This window comes from Toxorhynchites rutilus, chromosome 2, assembly GCF_029784135.1.
Source record: "Toxorhynchites rutilus septentrionalis strain SRP chromosome 2, ASM2978413v1, whole genome shotgun sequence".
Classification (NCBI taxonomy): Eukaryota; Metazoa; Arthropoda; class Insecta; order Diptera; family Culicidae; genus Toxorhynchites; species Toxorhynchites rutilus.
In genome coordinates, this window is record NC_073745.1 from 119548688 (window position 1) to 119571857 (window position 23170).

Here is a 23170-nt window from a genome sequence, read left to right on the forward strand (position 1 = left end):
GCAATTTTCTTGGAGAAAGAAATTTTTACGCTCTTTATTTGAGTTACTGAAAGGTATTGAAAAAATTCCCATTTTTTATTTAACACCCGTTATTTTGTGTTTGCATGAATACATAATACACTAGCTTTAAAATATAACCATTGGTGCTAATGATTACAAACCAATTCGTGAAGTGTCCACTGTAATTGTCGGCCCATAATAAAACAACATATTTTATCCGAAATGTGTGTGAAAGAATAACTCGTTTTTTTAATTTTATAATTAAATCCCTATTTCCAAACATAGTTTCTACAATCTATTTTTCAGTGTTACTAAACATCTTCTGAAACTTCAAGAGCAACTTCAAGCTGCTATTTTATTATAACTTTAAGATATAAAACTACATAATAATCTATATACATAAAAAAGTCACAGGAGGGTTGTGTCCGAGACACGTCCGCATAGTTGACGTAGGATTCCGTAAGGCTATTACATGCTGATTTTGGATATGTTTGAAAAATTACATTATTAAACTCTTCGATAGTGATTTGGTAGCCCTGGAAAGGGCCATTTTGTCTGATTGTTAGGTATTGTTTGTTCATTCCACCAATGTCCATAACCGAGTGATAATGATAGAAAGATGGTGCCTAAGTGAAATGAGATGAAAGCCGCCCTCTGTGGCCCTGAACAAGGCGTCCCGTGTTATGTATGGATGACATAAAGAAAAAAAAACTCATCTGTGTAATATAAGATAATTATCATCGAATCGAATCGAATACAATTATCAAGTTTTCTCACCAGAAAGAAAAAGTTTTGTTGTTTCATAGAGAAAATATATTTGAAATGGAAAAGGTAATTTCATTTATATTTCTTACTTTCTGAGCGTTCACTCAACCCGTTTCCATTTTCTCTTTAAACCCAACGGAATACTATGCTACATGCCTCAATGCGAATTTCAATTGGATATTGATATAAATTTCACGAAGCAACCAACATAAAAGTTCCAAATTTAATTTTTATTTATATTCTATCAAACATAAGTTCTATTCAGTTCATTGAAATATCATTCTTCAATTAATCCATCGAAAGATTCTTATTGGAACGAAAATTTAAAAAAAAAACAAACCGTTCACGAACGGTACGAAAGAACTAGTTCGCCGAAAAGAGTGAACGGGCGATCGTTCTTTTTCAAAGAACGATAGTTCTCCCTGTATGGGAAAGAACTGATTGAGAGTGAACTGTTTTGGAACGAACTGTTTGAGAACGAAGTGTTTGCGGGCAAATTGTTTGCGAACGAACGAGTGCAGCTGAACTGATTTGCGCTGGGCGGAATGGATAAATATAACGAGAACGCTTGTAAGGAAAATAAAACGATTTGTCATTAATGAGCAAAATGCATGTAACGCAGGGTTTATTTTGTTAATGTATTCTCAATATTGGGTTAAAAAATAAATTTTCGTAGTTTTAAAAGCAAAACTTCATATACATATCCTATACTTTCTGATTATCAGAGAAAATCTGGGAGAAGCTGGGGCGATTCATGGATTAGGTAAACATAAAATTTTATAGTGAGGGCATGTTGAGAAAAAAGTTTTTTCGTTGCTTTCAATTCATTGTTTGGCCTATTGCGTGTACGTGTGAAAATCGCTGCTGATTTTTTTTCCATGAATGAACATTATGAAATATGATCTTGCATGGAACCTGTGTGTTGTCCAAAAAGAGAATATGAAAAATTGCACATATTTTGTGCACATCAAATTATTACATAAACTTTTGTCGATCGATATACATATTTTCACATACAGTTTGCGACTTTTAATGAAGCAGCTTATCTTTCCCCACTAAATTTAAAAAATATATATCCCATACGTACACTATCCAATGCAACGATATCAATTAATAGCTGTCTATTGATGTTGGGTTCCAAGTTGGAACTTCCAACCAACATTCTATGTTGTTCCTCATATCGCTGAACGGGTCGGTGGAAACAAAAGCTCCCCCTACTCTCATGTAATTGCAATGCCGATTTCCCCTAGGCAGCTTGGTTTTAATGTCTCTGTTAGGGAATACACTTCGGTGGGAACAAAAGTTCCCTCTACTTTGATGTGCCGATTTCTCCGTATCTTCGATTTCGACCAATCAGAACGAGATATTTCCGTTTGGAGATTTTTTGATTGTTTGCTGGTTAGTATGATATTAATATATTATCAATTGTGATGAATCGTTATGGAGTGCTCAGATCGATTGATGCAAATGTCTCGTAAATTCATCAGAAAATAACTGATCAATAATTGTAAGTACATGAGACGCCGCATGTGCCGTCAATTTCGACCAATCAGAAGTGGCTATTACCGTTAGGATAGGGGTTGAGGTTTTCCAATTTTTCGTTGGTTAGTTTCATGACATATATAATTTTATTCAATGTGAAAAATTGTTATGAAGTGTCGAAATAGATTGACACAAAATCTCAACAATCCATCATGAAATGACCGAGCAATAAGCGTTTGAAATTGGACAATTTTCACGATGTGCTCGATTTTCGATTTTCAATTTGTACCCCAATATGTTCCTGAAAGACGTAATCCTACGTCAAAAGGAATGTGTTGCTAAGCGGAAAATGCGAAGAAGGATTGGTCCGATTTGAGCCATCTTTATTTTGTTGTATTCGTCTCTTCCCGTAGGTCAATATAGCGGAGAAAAAACTCGGACAAGTTTCGGAAAACTCTGAAGGATGGTCGGAAAATTCGGAAAAAAATATTTCTACAATTACATCATGATAAGCGTTGTTGGTCCATTCGATGTTTGCTCCAACGAAATTTATCTTTGTTCGGAGGTGGAAATGGATTTTCAGACGAAATAACGCACTTCTATACAAAAAGGTGTAAACAGTCCATTTTGTCGATGACTTTCACACATATAGTAATGCATCGAAATCCGGATGCAAAGCTATTTCACAGGACCACGCTATCCATATAGCTGCCAGTGCTGTTATATAGAAGCATGATAATATTACATCTCATCATAACATGAAGTTGTAAAGTGTTTTCCAAGAGGATAAAGAAGAACATGAACGAGAATATATCTTTCTCTGTCTGGGTCGTGTATTTGGCAAACTATATGAAAAGCTTTCATATGCTTTCAATTAAATGTGTCTCCTGTTTCGCTCGGTCATATTGGCTTTAGCTCAATAGTTTAATTTTTCAGAATATTTTCCTCAGCGGCGATCGATGTAAGTCTCCGGACATGAAACAAGATGTCGATCTATTCATTCTCAACATCATCAAATTGACCACAGCGCATCGATATGAAGACGTGGAAAATGTCCATCCCTCAGTCAATCACACCGCCATCCACAATTAAACACAAACAAGGAAATGAAAAAGCGCCTTAATTACGCCAATTCGACAGTGAGATCCCGCGGAGCATGTTGCGCAGGGCGAGCGCATCATTTGCAGAGAAAGCAAAATATTTCACCACGAAGAAGTATTTATAGAACGCGGTGGCAGTTAAGATAATCATCTGTGAAATTAAATCGTTTCTTGCTGGCTCCATACTTCGGCTCCTCACCATCCTTTCCTGGGTTCACCAAGAATGATGTGCCTTCACGGCAAATGATGACGACTCCCCGATGTTCGGACTTTGATAATTAAAAGTGCGGGGAGGATCAGAAGAAGACAAGAGGAGGTACTTTATTCGCACTTTTTCACTGTCTCTCCGCCGCTCTATCTAAGCATTCCTTCGAATCAGTTATAATGGGAGATATTTATTTCCTAACAAGATTGGTGTTCAGAACGGGTGAAGTAAAAAATTACATAAAAGCCCTCCCTCAAGACATTACTACTGATCCAGTGGCAGCAGTTAGACAGATGCTGCTCACTTGGGGTGTGGGACTCGGCCAAGATTATCTTAATGAGTTGAACTCGAAGAATCAGTTTGAGTGTGCTCTGAGAACAGTTTACTGCCTCGTCGTGTATTTATGGATTTCGCTCTCAACGATCTTGAACACTTGTCAGACATGCTATGATGCCGTTGTTTTTATCCTCGCTACAAGCAATATTTTTCAACATGAGCGTGAAAATGGAATCTACTAGAATCACGGCTTCGGATGGGTGCTGTGTGTTTCCAAATCTGCTAAAGTGGGGGGAAAACAAACAAAGAATAGCACCACATAACACTAAACTGAAATGAGCACTTTACATGCATCGTTTTTATGAGAGCGCAATCCCGTGGATGGAATCGGCGAAAACCCCTGCGTTTTTATTGTTGTTCAGCTCACATTCCGCATACGGAAGAAGTACAGTTTTTCATGGCTTTCCCGCTCCATAATTCTGCGGAAGTTTTCCCTCAGATGATGTCTCCGAAAACAGCTCATTACTATCAACCAGCAGCGCCGTATTTTGAGGCTTTGCGCATCGGAGTAAACACATTTTTCAGCCACTCCAAGCGATGCTGTCATATGCTCCTAATGTTGTTTTCCCGACTTTAATTACTCATATATTAAATTGATAAGAGTGGGAATAACTCATTTTTATGGGCTGGAAGACTCGCAACTGCTGGTAAGTGGCAAAAGCAGGAAGAAGGCGAAAAAAAACACGAGCGGAAAAAAAGAACGACGGCGAGATAATTTTGCTGTCGACAGCTCCAATGGCATTTTAAAATGGCTAAAAGCTGTACACAAAATACTCCGACGGTTTCGTTTACACAAATGATTTCCTCGCTAAATGACAAAACCATTTCGAAGTGTACCGAAAGCTCACTCGTCCAGCGGAAGCACGACCATGTCCCCATATCCCGGGCCAGGTGCCGGCAGACAGTTGCGACAATAAAGAATAATATTTACACTGCCGCCGTTCACAATCTCCTGGCCATTCACGGAAAAGTCGATCTGTGCGGAACTTTTTTGGGCGGTAAACATAGCCCAGACCAGACTGCCCACTCGGTCGTTGCCCGACCAGCGCCTGTTGGATGGTTCGGAGCAAATCGCCGCCACATCACGACGGAGCGTTTTTGATGCTTCTGGAATTCGAGTTTTTGCTGTCGTAGCGCAGCTCACCTGGTTACAGTATGTGTGTGTGAGTGGGTGGATGTTCGCGACTGGGGTGTGGATTTTCACCGGAAATCCAAAAGCAGAAGTGCATGAAGCACCGGGACTCGTAAAAAAGTATGTTTATTTGACAACTCGACTCTCTGTTTGGATTTGGGCATTGGAAAAATATGGATCCTGTGGCTACAATTGGGTTGACACCGCGACAGAGAGGATCATTCCGCTAGTCAATTCTGTCGGTTTGAAGTAACTCACGGTGATGTGTGGGAATTTCGTGCCAGGTATGTTATAAATAAAATTCAATGTTATGAAGTTTAATGGTACGTGTTAGTTTACGTTGTATGAGAAGCAAACCAGGATTCCAGCTCAATTAAAAGTATAAAAGATGTTTTTTTGAAAGTGTATCAGTTATCTTCAAGAAATAAGATGAATAAATTAACAAACTGTAATCGTTAATTTAGAACATCTTGATGTGAAAGTGTTGGATTCACAATCGTAAACAGCTCCAGTCATCTGTTTCTAGTTCGAACTATCTGTTGGATCATTAATGTTACCATTAACTTTTAGTACAATGTTTTGACATGTTTCAAAGTTATGGGTTTCACCCACATCATCTCTAATAGCACTCTGCTCAGATACATCTCTGGGCGGAGACAGGAGGTGTTTGCTTTTGTATGAGTTTAACTGTTTAACTCTTAGGATCAGAAAATTGAGTCCGTCAATGAGGGGAAATGTCAATATAAACAAAAACTTACAAAGCCATCGATTGAGTGGAATAAATGCTGGTCAGAGAGTTTCCAGATGATTTTAAAATTAGTTATGAATGGTAGTTGATGGTAGTTAATGAAATAGATATTCCCAGTGTGGTCTCCGAAGACATAAGTTGCAAGGCTGATTCCGATCTAATATTCTATATATTCTATATATAATCTAATATTATATATATTAACGAAAACTGAAGGCATTCTCATTTTCCCATAAATTTGTCTTACCTAGTTGTGCCTACTCATGCTGTCAATAAAGTGCGTCTTATGCATATTCGATTGATTTTTAGGGGTTCCTCGTAGCCTAAATGGTTGCACGTCCGTTTACCAATCAATCGATGGGTTCAATTCCAGAACCCTTAATTGATTGATTGGCCTTTTTCGAGGCTAGAGGCGAATAAACTTTGTAGTTTCAAGCCTTTATAATGAAATTTTTTTTTTTTTCTATTATAGAGGCTTAACACAACAAAGTTCATGCACCTCTATGCTTACGCATTTATGCATTTATATACCACAGCGAATCAAATGCAGTGTTCGTTCTACGGGCAGTGTGGGAACAGGAAATATTGCAATATAAGCTCCACCTATTTTCAACTGAGTATAAATAACTCATACGCGATTGAGAATCACAGTCTCAATCTAGTCAACGAGTAGTTTCTATCCTGATTCTGATCCGATACATAAGGTGAATGATGTTGGTTTGTTCGATTTCGGGTGTTTTCACGCAACTAGTAAATCGATTTCCTTCATGAAAATCACATGTGTTCAAAACGTTGCTAGTTGCTAATAATTGCATTAGGCGTTCAAATTGCTCAATTTTTCATGTTTTTTAACGATTATCTTCTAAGAGAAATTATGATTCCGCCTCTGATCATGGTTTGTCTAAAATAAAAATAATAAAAATGAATGAAAAAATTCAAATTTTCAAGTAGATGTTGCATTCCTCATTGCTAGAGCTTACTGTCATCATATTGATTCATTCGTAATTTAGGCTTTTTTCTGAATATTGTCTTGTCTACAAACATGATGTTTACAATATTTGTGATTGTTATGATCCGAAAAAGATCTGAATACTTACCAAACAATCATCTGATGATTGATTAAAAGTTTCTTGGTTTTTTTTTTCCAAAAATTAATGCTTTATTCTGCAAAAATGGTTACAAATTTAATATTCAAAAAATTTTCCATCGCAAGTTACAATTTTTTCCCATCTTTCTGGCAATTAACGGACACCTTTGCGGAAATAATCGGCTAACCACGAAGTGATCCAACTTTTAACTTTATCAAAATTGAAGTGCTGGTCAAGCAGGCCATGTTGCATCGATCGAAAAAGGTAGTAAGGTAGTTCGTCTTCGAAGTCAAAATTACCACTTTTAAACCATGCAATCCACGTCTGACACATTCGCTCAGTTGGAGCATGGTCACCATAAGCTTCCACCAAAATGCAATGACTTTCCGCAGCTTTTTTCTCCATATTGAAGTAATGAAGTAACACTCTTCGCAAAAACACTCTCATTGGTACGAAATTCGACATATTCGAAGTGGCATAAAACTTCGCCATCTGTTGTAAAACCGAAGAAACTTACCAGTATACCTAATATATAATATATAATAACACTTAAAACATGTGAATCCGTAAAATCTATCTATATACATAAGGGTGGTAATGGATGTATGAAAAAAAATTTCATCATCGAATTTCAAAAACCGACCATGTACATTTTGTTTATTGGCCCAAAAAATGACCTGTGTAAAATTTCAGCCCAATCGAACATGATTAAGGGGTGCCTCAAAGCGCTCAAAGTTTTGATTTAGGACCATTTAGGACCAAATAGGACCATTTGAAACGCCACATCTGAAATTGAGTTCCATCATGCGGAACGTCAGCAATAAAAGCCATTTCATCTTCGATCAACCTTCACCCGGATGCACCTGCGAAAGCCGTAAGGAAGACCCCACCCCACCCGAAACAGTCGCGCCACCCACCGATAACAATCGCACAACACGTAACTCAGTCGTACTATGTCATCAGAGTCATCCCGGCCCTGTTTTCGTGGAAAGGGAAAGGGTTTTCCTAAATCCACTCGCAGGCAAGTACTTGAGTTGTTCTTTCACTCTCCGACCTGAAGTTTTTTCGGATTTCAGTTGCCCTGGACATGTTGAAAAGAATGGCGCATTGCCTATTGAATCAGCTCTAATTTTCAACACAAATAATACGTCAACCAATCGCTTTCAGTCGGTGTATTATCAAAATGTCAGGGGACTGCGTACCAAAACGAACGAGCTTCGACTGATGCTTTCCAGCTGCGATTACGACATTCTTGTGTTGACAGAAACATGGCTTCGACCTCGAAGTGATTCTACAAGCGAATTATCAAGAGGTGGCGGAGTGCTTATTGCCGTCAAGATGACCCATCAATTCAGCGCAATCTCTGCGGACAATTGTGATCAGCTCGAACAAACAGTTATCCGTATCAAGTTAGCAAACCGCTCACTCTATGTTGTTGGAATATACCTCAGGCCATTGTCATGTGCAGACGCAACAAACGCTGATACTGTTCTAGCATTAGGCGACTACAACTTACCAGACCTTCATTGGAAATATGACGATGATATAAACGAATATCTACCCGTGAACGCATCAACAGAGCAAGAGATTTTGCTGATCGAATCAATGTCCGCTATTGGTCTTGTTCAGACGAATGGACTACGAAACGTGAATGGAAGACTGCTCGACTTAGCGTACGTCAACATTCCTGATTATGTCGAGAATTTTAGCCCCCCACTTCCACTCCTAAGATTAGATGAGCACCACAAGCCGTTCATTCTAAGACTCGACACTCAGTTTACTGTGCCAAGTTACAGTGACGCTCCGGCGGAAGCCACGTATTTTGACTTTAGGAGATGCGACATCAGCTTGCTGAAAAATGAACTTTCGACAGTTGACTGGGCACAACGCTTGAGCTGTACTTCATTGGATGATACTGTGGCTGCTTTCTATGCTACGCTACATAACATTTTCGCTAAACTTGTGCCACGCCGCAAAAATTACACTTCCATTGGTACTCGTAAACCTTGATGTACGCCAGAGCTCCGTCACTTGCGCAACAAGCTTCGTAAATCCCGCAACCGATTCTTTAGAGCCAGATCTGAAGAAAATAGCAATGCCGTACGACTAATCGAAATGTAGAATACGAAAGAGGCAGAGCAAGCACAGCCAAGGAAGCTGCAAATCTTTTTGCTGAACTCTTCAAAAGTGTTTTCCGCATCACCTCTCCTGTATCCAATTCGGAAACAAGTAGTCTTACACCTTTACATGATGTGCACCTACCACATTTTCGTTTTTCTGCCAGAGACGTTTTTGAAGCGCTGAACGACCTGGACCCCTCCAGAGGACCCGGTGTGGATGGATTGGCGCCGTTCATTGTCAAGAGGTGTGCAGCCGAACTGGTTGCACCTATAGTGTTAATTTTTAATCGCTCATTAGCCGAGTGTACGTTCCCGTCGATGTGGAAAACTGCAAAGATGGTCCCAATCCACAAAGCAGGAAGCATAAATCTCTCTGAAAACTATCATGGAATATCGATACTTCGTTGTTTGGGCAAAGTATTCGAAACAGTCGTCCATCGTTTTCTGAACAATGCTGCTAAACCTCTAATCAGCGAGTTTCAGCATGGTTTCGTCGAGCGTCGTTCAACAACGACCAATCTGATGGAATATTGTAACATACTATTCCCTGCAGTAGAATCCCGTTGTCAAGTAGATTCGATCTACGTAGACTTCTCGAAGGCTTTTGACGTGGTTCCGCATACCCTTGTAGTCGACAAACTTTTAGTTCTGGGCTTCCCAAGTTGGATAGTCGATTGGTTAAGGTTCGTTCGACGTTACATCTGGAGTTCCTCAAGGAAGCGTACTCGGGCCTCTCATCTTTATTCTATATGTAAACGATCACGCCCACCATCTGTCATCGAGAAAACTATTCTTCGCAGACGACCTGAAAGTCTTCAGGGTGATAACATCAGTCCTGGATTGTGAAGTTTTGCAAACTGACAGAGATCGACTTTTGTTGTGGTGCAATGAAAACGGTATGAACGTGAATATCAAGAAATGCAAATTAATCTCTTTCACCCGCTGCCAAACTGCTGTTGAATTCAGTTACCATATCGATTCGACAGCTCTTGATCGGGTCAATTCCATACGTGACCAGCCAAGGCTTTCTCTGCACTGGAATTCATCCGTCGCCATACAGCATTCATCACAGATGTATATGCTCTCAAATCACTATACTGCTCGGTAGTGCGCAGTGTTATGAAATATGCAGCACCAGTTTGGGCACCGTATCACGTCTCACATTGTCTGAAACTTGAACGAGTACAGAAGCACTTCATCCGATTCGCACTTCGTCAGCTTCCCTGGGCTAACCCTGCAGAGTTACCACCGTACACATCACGTTGCCTGCTGATTGGTTTGGAATCATTATCGGCCAGACGTCTTAAGCTGCAGCGAGTGTTTATTTTCGACGTTCTCACAAATTGTTTGGATTGTTCGGGATTACTTCAGAGTATCAACATAAACGTCCCCTCTCGTACTCTTCGTCACCATAATGCTCTTCGGCTGCCAGCCAACAGGACAAACTATGGATACAAAAATCCTTTTAGTGCATGTATCCGTGCTTTTAACGCTGTTTATGAGAAATTTGATCTCTGTATCAGCAAGGAGGTCTTTGTTAATGTTTATTGACTTAAAAAAAATGAACTGTGCAAAATTTTAGCTCAATCGGACATGATTTAGGGGTACCTCAAAGCACACAAAGCTCTGATTTTTTGGCCACTCAGGCTAAGTCCCAAAAGGTCGATTTTTGGGCAATTTTTTTGAGATAACACCAGATCTCGACGATTCATGCATTTTTAAGTCATTTGGCATCGAAAACAAAGTTTCGATTTTCCAAATTTCTTTCCCCTTGGAAGATTTTCGTGGATCAAAAAATCAAAACTTTGAGCGCTTTGAGGCACCTCTAAATCCTGTCCGATTGCGCTGAAATTTTGCACAGGTCATTTTTATGGGCCAATAAACAAAATTTACATGGTCGGTTTTTGAAATTTGACATGACCATTTTCGCTGCCACCCTAATATACAGCTATTCAGTGCCAAACCGATATAGTGGTTCTCAGATTTTCGTCAAAAGTGGTAATTTTGTTCTTTATCGCAAAACATTAGACCCGCATTTTTTTTATTTTTTCCATTAGGGTAACCATTTCCGTTTTAGGGTGGTCCGAAAAATCACTTTTTGCCACTTTTTTCCTAAAATGATTTTTTTTTAAATATTCATAACTTTTCAACTACTGGACCGATTCTAATGATCGACATATCACATTAAATTTCATCTAAATCGGTCTGGTAGTTCAAAAGTTATGAATTTTTGAGAATAGGGAAAAGAGGGAAAAAAAATAAATACAATCAATAATAACGGAAACAATGTTTTGTATTTTCTGCAAGTGAAGTATTTTTTTCTAAAAAGACGAGGGATTGGCTGGCTGATCGGTGATTGGCTTTAATTAGATATGTCGATCATTAGAATCGTTCCAGTTGTTTAAAAGTTATGAATTTTGGAAAAAAAGTCATTTTAGGAAAAAAAAAAAGTGAAAAACCCACCACCCTAAAATGAAAATGGTCACCCTAATAAAAAAAATGAAAAAGTACTGGTCTAATGTTTTGCGACAAAGAACAAAATTACCACTTTTCACGAAAATCAGAGAACTACTATATCAGTTTGGCATGGAATGGCTGATAACATGTTATTCAGTAGAGATGACAGACTCCGAGAGTGTAATTTGTAAGACAGGATTGTTTTTGATCCGCTTCAAAATTAAATTGTTGTTTCATTTTCAAAAAAAAATACATTTTACATAACAGTTCCCAGATTTTCCGCGTCTTCTTCCGGGTTAGTCGTTAAAAAAATTGTGTTTTCAATCATACGTCATTGAAATATTATCATCCCTTTGACCTTCAGTTGTCACAACATTCATCAGTTCTGCATCAACTGAACACGTGTTAGGTGCGACTTACCCGCAACCGATCCCAGTTACACGCAGTGGGAAAATCAAATGATATGACTAATTAGACAACGTATCAACTTTGCCGAGCACATTTATTTCGTCTTACATTTCGACAACATCAAAGCTCGGATCGAAAGACAAATATTCAAATTAGTTTCATCTTATCAGCCACAGCTCTCTGGTTCCCTTCGAACGGTTCGAACGATGTCTACGCTGGGGTTCGCGGCTTGCAAAAGTTTCTCCCGTTTGGGACCAACTCACAAACATCAACGGTTTCTGTGGTTCCCAGGAAGAGCCGATCCCAACCCGGAGGGGAGGTGGGGTTGCGGAAGTCTGCACCCGCAGTCACCTTTGCTTTCACCTAGAGGCCAACACAACTTTCCCGAAAACCGCAAAACTCTACAAGCTTTGGGATAATACAAATCCCACTTTTAATCTGTTCCATCCTCTGAATGCTATCGCCATTCCGACACTCGAAGGGCACATACAATCAAACGCCACTCGCTGTTTGCTGCTAATCAGCAAGAATTTGAATCTCCAGCATCGCAACCCCCACCCCCAAAAAGTTGCCTAGCTAATGATAAAACTAATTTTACACCATGTAATCTGTCAAGCAGCTTATCTCCGCAACGAGTTGGTTGGTTGTGGGGGGATGAGAAGCTACAAAGTCAGCGAGGTTGTGGTTTTCCTTCATCGCAATCTTCAGGCTTGACTAACCAACTTCTAGCTCTAGCTAAAACGACGAACTATTCCCGGGAAAAGAGGACCTCGTTTCATGGCGTGAAATGACTGAGAGCAAATTATTTCGTAGAAAGTCGAGATGAAAGCTCACTGCGGTCTGATCGAGTTGACACCACTCGTCGAATATCCGAACGACGCGAAATTTCTAGCACTTTGCTTTCTAACCGCAAACCGCATCTACAAGAAAATCAACGCCATTAGCGAAGCAAACACTGCATCTTCATATATCTGGCAATTTGTTGGCTTAACAAAGAGTTATTGGGTGGAATTCGCTAAAACGATAAGAACTCTCGTCCCGACGAAAAGTTCAACAACAGGTCAACCGTTCTGACCCACAAAACAGGGACTGATTGCTCCACTAGATACGCCGGAAGGATCAAAGGAGAAAGTAAAGAAATAGCACTGCATAAATCTCCCGGAAACCATAATCCCAAGTTAATGCCCTAATTTATTCTCTTCACCCGTGAGGGTGGGTGGTCGAGTCTCAACTTCCGGTGGCTGAATGCGAGAATCGGAGGAAGCAGCAGGAAAAAAAAGACGCTATATCAGTACTCCCGTCAATAGGTGACTAATTACAGTGTGTCTTCCGATTATCCTCGGATTACACATGGCAGCAAGAAAGGAAAAAAGGCATTGGATAAATCGTGATCTAGTGGAATCCCATCCAGCGCAAATGGCGCGGTGTTACAAAGCGTAGGGATATCTCCGCCCCCAGCTGCCCCACTCGAATGCTCGAGGAGTGAGATCCGAGCGGGTGGTATCAACTCAAACACTTTAAGCGATAAGAGACGGCTTCAGTGGCGGTTTGTATGTGCGGATACATGTGGATGCGGATGCTGTTCAGTGTAAAACTCAAATGCAAACAAACGAACTTTGTAATTATGTTTGATTTTGTGTTTCCCTCCCCGTGCGGAAGGCGGCACTCAAGGACGCTCCGGCGAAGCGCTGCTACGATTCGTTTCTTTTTACCTTTACCAGCCCCGCACTTACGGTGTCCTGTGTTTGTGTTTACCGCATCATTGTAAGGCCTGATTAAGATGACGCCACAATCTCGGAAGGCATCATTACGACGGTTTTTTCGACGAACACGGCAGATGACGGGTTGCGTTCGTGATGGCGCCTGCATGCAAAAAGAAGGGAAAATGTGAAGAGTTTCGACGGAAAGGAGCAAACGCCAAATAGCGGCGTGTGTCGGAGCACTAGAGGTGTAGCGTGGGGACAGGGAGGGATACGGCTTAAAATGCTTTATTTGATTAGGCACACGTCTATGAGAAGCGCTGCCTGGTGGCACGGTACAAAACCATACGGCGGAGCAAGCAAGGGAAACGGAATTTTAATTATCAATTAAAAGAGTAGATTAGACGATAGAGAGCAGGTTGCCTGTGTGAAGAAAAGAGGGGAATTCTGTCGGTGAGATGGTACTTGCATACTAGAAAGATGATTTCTGCACAGAATTGTTAATTTGAGGATTAACCGGAATATGTGGAAAATCTGGCATTTTGGAATAAAACATCATTGGTATATTTATTCTTTAGTCCGTAAAAATACCATCGCTAACTGGCAACGCAAATGGACGAAGATGACTTGGGCCGGTGGTTCCACTCGATTATCCCTAAGGTTAGCCTCAAACCATGGTTCAAAAGTCTGGACTTGAGTCGGGATTTTATTCGCACCTTCTCTCGACTCATGTCCAATCATTGTTCGTTAGACGCGCTACTCTTTCGTATTGATCTTACCGACAAGAATCTTTGTGTTTGTGGCCAAGGTTACCACGACATCGAGCACGTTGTTTGGTCGTGCGAGTTGTATCTTGTCGCCAGATCGAATTTAGAAAAATCTCTTCGGACTAGAGGAAGACAGCCCAATGTGACGGTGAGAGATGTGTTGACTCGGTTAGACCCTGATTACATGTCCCAAATCTATGTTTTTCTTGGTTGTGTCCCATTCACCCGAAGCACATTTACCCGAATGTAACGCATACCCGAATGTAACAAATACCCGAATGCAACATATACCCGAATGGACATTTACCCGAATGAACATTTACTCGAATGCATCGTTTACCCGAATGCGACATTTACCCGAATGGGATGTTTACCCGAATGAAGAAGGAAAAATTCCGACAATTCAGTTTATGAGTATTGTCGAATCTGCTGTTAGGAAGTTACGAAGTAAACTGAGAAATTGTGATGAGGAAATTCGAAAAAGATGTTGATAACTTCGCTGTGCCATTTTTAGAAATTAGTGTAGGCACAATTGACATGCTGTCTTCTTTCCTTTCCGTATTGCCCTTTAAGACCAAGAGATCATTCAGAAATGAGCATGGGTTATGAAATATTCCGAAAATTAAACAGGTAACTTTAACATAAATTTTTTTAATGAAAATGTGAAAAGAATAGATAAGAAAAAATGGTACTTACGTATTTGCCGCCGCAGCGCAATTTTTACTATGAGTTTATTATTTCGTGATGAAATTTTTTTTGAGATCAATGTAATGGGGGCGAAGTCCCCATTTAACGAGGATAAGGAATCGAGGCGGCACCAAGCCGCTGAGGTGACACAATCCGAGTAGGCCGCCGACCCGCCGTCAGAAGCGGTGGCCTCTCGCAAGCAAACCTGTGTTCCACCGATTGCCCGGTTTGTTTGAAACATAGGAGACGATCCTTTAGTCAGGTCGGACTGCATACGTTTACCTGATGCATTACGCATGTCATGCATTTTGATTGCCTGGTTGCAAACGTGATGCACCAGATAAACGTATGGCGTCCGACGCTCGTAAACGGGCTGCGTCATCCATAAGAATGGATGGACTTCATAATACGTTATAAAACTGCATCCTTTCACTTATCATTATTTTGAAAAGGATTTTATTCAATGCCAGTATTTCTCGAATTGTACTTCCCACGAAAAATACTTTTTGAATGGAAATGAAAGTATGAGACAAATATGATCTTTATATAACACTGATCAGAATTAAATATACAAATACAAATACGGATATAGTAAAATTTGTGTATTATTAGAATATATCCTTCTTTTGGGTAAATGTCGCTTTCGGGTAGATGTTACATTCGGGTAATTGTTACATTAGGGTAAATGTCGCATTCGGGTAAGTGTCAATTCGGGTAGATGTTACATTCGGGTAGCTGTCGCTTTCGGGTATTTGTTATATTCGGGTGAGTGGAATTCGGGTGAATGTCTTTCGGGTAACTGTCATTCGGGTGAGTGGGTTTCGGGTAAATGTGACACGATCGTTTTCCTTAAATCTATCGATGTTCATGTGTGATTATCCCTATATCCTTATACTCTCGTTTTCTTCCTTTGCGAGCAATTGGTCCCCTTGCTATAAACAGTAAAATAAGTTGAAATGTAAATACACAATAGATATACGAATAGATTTAAGAATTGAGTGTGTGAGATTATCATTATTGTAACAATTTCCTTATATCCCATCCTTTTCCTGAAAAAATATGTCACCCTTCTAATCTCGAGTAGACCGCGAGTAATCGGGTTTCTACCTTACTAACCTTAGATTTAAGGGGGTATTCTAGTGTAGAGACACGAATTTCGGACGTTTTTTCGAACTCCGTAAAAATAAAACAAAGAATATTTTTAGTATCCATTATATCATTATTCGTTTATCTATCTTTCAACAATAAAACAAAAATAGGACGGAAAAAAAATATTCATAATTAGAATAGTTACATGCTGGTGAAGTGAGGGTGTTCACAACAAAAGTTGTGCCATGGCGTACACGATTCCAGTCCTTCTGGTTATCTGAAACAAAAAAATCGAACAGATTCTGAATCAGTAAAGATGTCGCTATGGCATGAACCTCGGACAAGTCAAAAACATGGGTTTTAACAAAATGGCGGCCATGGGTTTTAACAAAAATGCTGTTTAAAACGTTTTTTTTGCGTTTACCGATTTTTTAAAAATAGTAAAATTAAAAAGTTATAATTTTTTATTGGTTCATGCGATAGAGAGATGTATGCAGATTATTTTCATATAAATTTGACATAAATCGGTTCAGTAGAACTTGAGATATCGTGTACGCCAGTTAGAAAAAAACTAGTTCCGAGAGAAACGCGTTTGAAGTTCATTGTGATGGCCGTAACAGGTTAGATACCACATCACTAAGATGGCTCTAACTAGGTAAATAATAGGATTTTCGATAAGTCCTTTCTAGAGTATATTCTTGAATGCCTAAACTACAGAAATATGGTAAAAAAAAAATTTCGATTTTTTCAGATTTCTAGACTAGAATACCCCCTTAATCAAATGTTTATGTATAGCAATAAAAATATAATTAAGAGTTCGGCTCAATAATATTTTTCGATACATGTACCAACATGTATCGAAAAATATTATTGATGTAATGGGATGGTGTTAATTGACATATGTATTGTGTTAACCGCTCATGTAAACTTTATTTGGAACATTAGACTCTCATTAATACGAAGAAGTCAGAAAATGTTTTTTTCTAAAAAAAAATTATACAGATGGGATTAAGGTTTGCGGATTTATAATTGATCTGGTGTTGGAGAGCTCATATTCTTTGTAGGGATAAAAACAAAGGTGATTTATTGAATTGAGCATTGAAGAATATACACTCGACAAAAAAACAGGAAGTAGGTTATATCTATGGTATAACCGCAAGGGTGACGTAGGACTATCGTTGATTTAGAGATCATTTGTATGAAGTTGAATCTGAATTCATTCTGAATGAATGAATATTTGGAGAACTTCGAAAACGAGAGCGTTACGTTGGAGGCACAAGGTTTTATGCATGCAATATTGGATACGGAAATATCCTACTGATGGGGAAGAATAATCTTCAGAAGCTATCCTGTTGATTGCGATTGATTGAAAAACCACAAAACCAAATGTATTTGGTCACAGTGTTACATGGATAGAAAACATTCAATTAAACTCTTTCACATGAATATATTTTGAAAATTCCCAAAGGAACTGGCAGATTATTTTCAGTAACGATTAGATATTTCCACATTTTCCTCGATACTGGAAGCCCACCAGTGGTTAATGCCAACTCGATAACCACCTGTTAATAGCACTTGATTGAAACATATTTGGTCACAGTGTTACATGGATAGAAAACATTCAATTAAACTCTTTCACATGAATATATTTTGAAAATTCCCAGAGGAACTGGCAGATTATTTTCAGTAACGATTAGTTATTTCCACATTTTCCTCGATACTGGAAGCCCACCAGTGGTTAATGCCAACTCGATAACCACCTGTTAATAGCACTTGATTGAAACATATTTGGTCACAGTGTTACATGGATAGAAAACATTCAATTAAATTCATTCACATGAATATATTTTGAAAATTCCCAGAGGAACTGGCAGATTATTTTCCAGCAATGATTAGATCTTTCCGGAACTTTCTCGATGCTGAATGGCATCCTAAGGGAAAGAGTTCTGCGCGTGTATGTGTCGATCCTTCGCCGTCCACCTCCTCCAGCACGTTAGGCAACGATGTTGTCTTGTCGATGTCCTCACGAAAAATGAATGTGTCTCACCACCAGAATATCGCTTAAGTATGCTTTTTGTGTGTGATTGAATCGAGAGAAGGTGTGGTTTACGATGGCAATTTGGAAGGCATACTAGAGGGGAATGAACTCTCTGAGCTCGAAACTTTCGGCGACTGAGCAATAATCGATTGCTTACGCATACAATATTGGATACGGAAATATCCTACTGATGGGGAAGAATAATCTTCAGAAGCTTTCCTGCTAATTACACTTGGTTGAAAAATTACAAAATCAAATGTATTTGATCGCTGTGTTATATGGTTAGAAAACATTCAAATAAACTCTTTCACATGAATGTATTTTTAAATTCCCAGAGGAACTGGCAGATTATTTTCAGTAACGATTAGATATTTCCACATTTTCCTCGATACTGGAAGCCCACCAGTGGTTAATGCCAACTCGATAACCACCTGTTAATAGCACTTGGTTGAAACATATTTGGTCACAGTGTAACCTGGATAGAAAACATTAAATTAAACTCTCTCAGATGAATATATTTTGAAAATTCCCAAAGGAACTGGCAGATTATTTTCCAGCAATGATTAGATCTTTCCGGAACTTTCTCGATGCTGAATGGCATCCTAACGGAAAGAGTTTTGCGCGTGTATGTGTCGATCCTTCGCCGTCCACCTCCTCCAGCACGTTAGGCAACGATGTTGTCTTGTCGATGTCCTCACGAAAAATGAATGTGTCTCACCACCAGAATATCGCTTAAGTATGCTTTTTGTGTGTGATTGAATCGAGAGAAGGTGTGGTTTACGATGGCAATTTGGAAGGCAAACTAGAGGGGAATGAACTCTCTGAGCTCGGAACTTTCGGCGACTGAGCAATAATCGATTGCGGGCGCATACAATATTGGATACGGAAATATCCTACTGATGGGGAAAAATAATCTTCTGAAGCTATCCTGTTAATTGCGATTGATTGAAAAACCACAAAACCAAATGTATTTGGTCACAGTGTTACATGGATAGAAAACATTCAATTAAACTCTTTCACATGAATATATTTTGAAAATTCCCAAAGGAACTGGCAGATTATTTTCAGTAACGATTAGATATTTCCACATTTTCCTCGATACTGGAAGCCCACCAGTGGTTAATGCCAACTCGATCACCACCTGTTAATAGCACTTGATTGAAACATATTTGGTCACAGTGTAACATGGATAGAAAACATTCAATTAAACTCTTTCACATGAATATATTTAGAAAATTCCCAGAGGAACTGGCAGATTATTTTCAGTAACGATTAGTTATTTCCACATTTTCCTCGATACTGGAAGCCCACCAGTGGTTAATGCCAACTCGATAACCACCTGTTAATAGCACTTGATTGAAACATATTTGGTCACAGTGTTACATGGATAGAAAACATTCAATTAAACTCTTTCACATGAATATATTTTGAAAATTCCTGGAGGAACTGGCAGATTATTTTCAGTAACGATTAGATATTTCCACATTTTCCTCGATACTGGAAGCCCACCAGTGGTTAATGCCAACTCGATAACCACCTGTTAATAGCACTTGGTTGAAACATATTTGGTCACAGTGTAACCTGGATAGAAAACATTCAATTAAACTCTCTCACATGAATATATTTTGAAAATTCCCAAAGGAACTGGCAGATTATTTTCAGTAACGATTAGATATTTCCACATTTTCCTCGATACTGGAAGCCCACCAGTGGTTAATGCCAACTCGATCACCACCTGTTAATAGCACTTGATTGAAACATATTTGGTCACAGTGTTACATGGATAGAAAACATTCAATTAAATTCATTCACATGAATATATTTTGAAAATTCCCAGAGGAACTGGCAGATTATTTTCCAGCAATGATTAGATCTTTCCGGAACTTTCTCGATGCTGAATGGCATCCTAAGGGAAAGAGTTCTGCGCGTGTATGTGTCGATCCTTCGCCGTCCACCTCCTCCAGCACGTTAGGCAACGATGTTGTCTTGTCGATGTCCTCACGAAAAATGAATGTGTCTCACCACCAGAATATCGCTTAAGTATGCTTTTTGTGTGTGATTGAATCGAGAGAAGGTGTGGTTTACGATGGCAATTTGGAAGGCATACTAGAGGGGAATGAACTCTCTGAGCTCGAAACTTTCGGCGACTGAGCAATAATCGATTGCTTACGCATACAATATTGGATACGGAAATATCCTACTGATGGGGAAGAATAATCTTCAGAAGCTTTCCTGCTAATTACACTTGGTTGAAAAATTACAAAATCAAATGTATTTGATCGCTGTGTTATATGGTTAGAAAACATTCAAATAAACTCTTTCACATGAATGTATTTTTAAATTCCCAGAGGAACTGGCAGATTATTTTCAGTAACGATTAGATATTTCCACATTTTCCTCGATACTGGAAGCCCACCAGTGGTTAATGCCAACTCGATAACCACCTGTTAATAGCACTTGGTTGAAACATATTTGGTCACAGTGTAACCTGGATAGAAAACATTAAATTAAACTCTCTCAGATGAATATATTTTGAAAATTCCCAAAGGAACTGGCAGATTATTTTCCAGCAATGATTAGATCTTTCCGGAACTTTCTCGATGCTGAATGGCATCCTAACGGAAAGAGTTTTGCGCGTGTATGTGTCGATCCTTCGCCGTCCACCTCCTCCAGCACGTTAGGCAACGATGTTGTCTTGTCGATGTCCTCACGAAAAATGAATGTGTCTCACCACCAGAATATCGCTTAAGTATGCTTTTTGTGTGTGATTGAATCGAGAGAAGGTGTGGTTTACGATGGCAATTTGGAAGGCAAACTAGAGGGGAATGAACTCTCTGAGCTCGGAACTTTCGGCGACTGAGCAATAATCGATTGCGGGCGCATACAATATTGGATACGGAAATATCCTACTGATGGGGAAAAATAATCTTCTGAAGCTATCCTGTTAATTGCGATTGATTGAAAAACCACAAAACCAAATGTATTTGGTCACAGTGTTACATGGATAGAAAACATTCAATTAAACTCTTTCACATGAATATATTTTGAAAATTCCCAAAGGAACTGGCAGATTATTTTCAGTAACGATTAGATATTTCCACATTTTCCTCGATACTGGAAGCCCACCAGTGGTTAATGCCAACTCGATCACCACCTGTTAATAGCACTTGATTGAAACATATTTGGTCACAGTGTAACATGGATAGAAAACATTCAATTAAACTCTTTCACATGAATATATTTAGAAAATTCCCAGAGGAACTGGCAGATTATTTTCAGTAACGATTAGTTATTTCCACATTTTCCTCGATACTGGAAGCCCACCAGTGGTTAATGCCAACTCGATAACCACCTGTTAATAGCACTTGATTGAAACATATTTGGTCACAGTGTTACATGGATAGAAAACATTCAATTAAACTCTTTCACATGAATATATTTTGAAAATTCCCAAAGGAACTGGCAGATTATTTTCAGTAACGATTAGATATTTCCACATTTTCCTCGATACTGGAAGCCCACCAGTGGTTAATGCCAACTCGATAACCACCTGTTAATAGCACTTGGTTGAAACATATTTGGTCACAGTGTAACCTGGATAGAAAACATTCAATTAAACTCTCTCACATGAATATATTTTGAAAATTCCCAAAGGAACTGGCAGATTATTTTCAGTAACGATTAGATATTTCCACATTTTCCTCGATACTGGAAGCCCACCAGTGGTTAATGCCAACTCGATCACCACCTGTTAATAGCACTTGATTGAAACATATTTGGTCACAGTGTAACATGGATAGAAAACATTCAATTAAACTCTTTCACATGAATATATTTAGAAAATTCCCAGAGGAACTGGCAGATTATTTTCAGTAACGATTAGTTATTTCCACATTTTCCTCGATACTGGAAGCCCACCAGTGGTTAATGCCAACTCGATAACCACCTGTTAATAGCACTTGATTGAAACATATTTGGTCACAGTGTTACATGGATAGAAAACATTCAATTAAACTCTTTCACATGAATATATTTTGAAAATTCCTAGAGGAACTGGCAGATTATTTTCAGTAACGATTAGATATTTCCACATTTTCCTCGATACTGGAAGCCCACCAGTGGTTAATGCCAACTCGATAACCACCTGTTAATAGCACTTGGTTGAAACATATTTGGTCACAGTGTAACCTGGATAGAAAACATTCAATTAAACTCTCTCACATGAATATATTTTGAAAATTCCCAAAGGAACTGGCAGATTATTTTCAGTAACGATTAGATATTTCCACATTTTCCTCGATACTGGAAGCCCACCAGTGGTTAATGCCAACTCGATAACCACCTGTTAATAGCACTTGATTGAAACATATTTGGTCACAGTGTAACATGGATAGAAAACATTCAATTAAACTCTTTCACATGAATATATTTTGAAAATTCCCAAAGGAACTGGCAGATTATTTTCCAGCAATGATTAGATCTTTCCGGAACTTTCTCGATGCTGAATGGCATCCTAAGGGAAAGAGTTCTGCGCGTGTATGTGTCGATCCTTCGACGTCCACCTCCTCCAGCACGTTAGGCAACGATGTTGTCTTGTCGATGTCCTCACGAAAAATGAATGTGTCTCACCACCAGAATATCGCTTAAGTATGCTTTTTGTGTGTGATTGAATCGAGAGAAGGTGTGGTTTACGATGGCAATTTGGAAGGCAAACTAGAGGGGAATGAACTCTCTGAGCTCGGAACTTTCGGCGACTGAGCAATAATCGATTGCGGGCGCATACAATATTGGATACGGAAATATCCTACTGATGGGGAAGAATAATCTTCTGAAGCTATCCTGTTAATTGCGATTGATTGAAAAACCAAATGTATTTGGTCACAGTGTTACATGGATAGAAAACATTCAATTAAACTCTTTCACATGAATATATTTTGAAAATTCCTGGAGGAACTGGCAGATTATTTTCAGTAACGATTAGATATTTCCACATTTTCCTCGATACTGGAAGCCCACCAGTGGTTAATGCCAACTCGATAACCACCTGT

At 39.1% G+C, this 23170-nt stretch overlaps 1 protein-coding gene across 9 annotated transcripts in view; it reads right to left on the bottom strand.

Moving 5' to 3' along the window:
* Positions 1-23170, bottom strand: part of LOC129768148 (nyctalopin-like) — a 324518-nt gene that overhangs the window by 37512 nt on the left and 263836 nt on the right. The window contains exon 4 of one of the 9 annotated variants that reach the window (XM_055769596.1): positions 16290-16361. The exons of the other annotated variants lie outside the window; for them this stretch is intronic. The gene's annotated coding sequence lies outside the window, so the exon portion shown is untranslated. The remainder of the gene's footprint in view (positions 1-16289; positions 16362-23170) is intronic. 9 annotated transcript variants of the gene reach the window in all.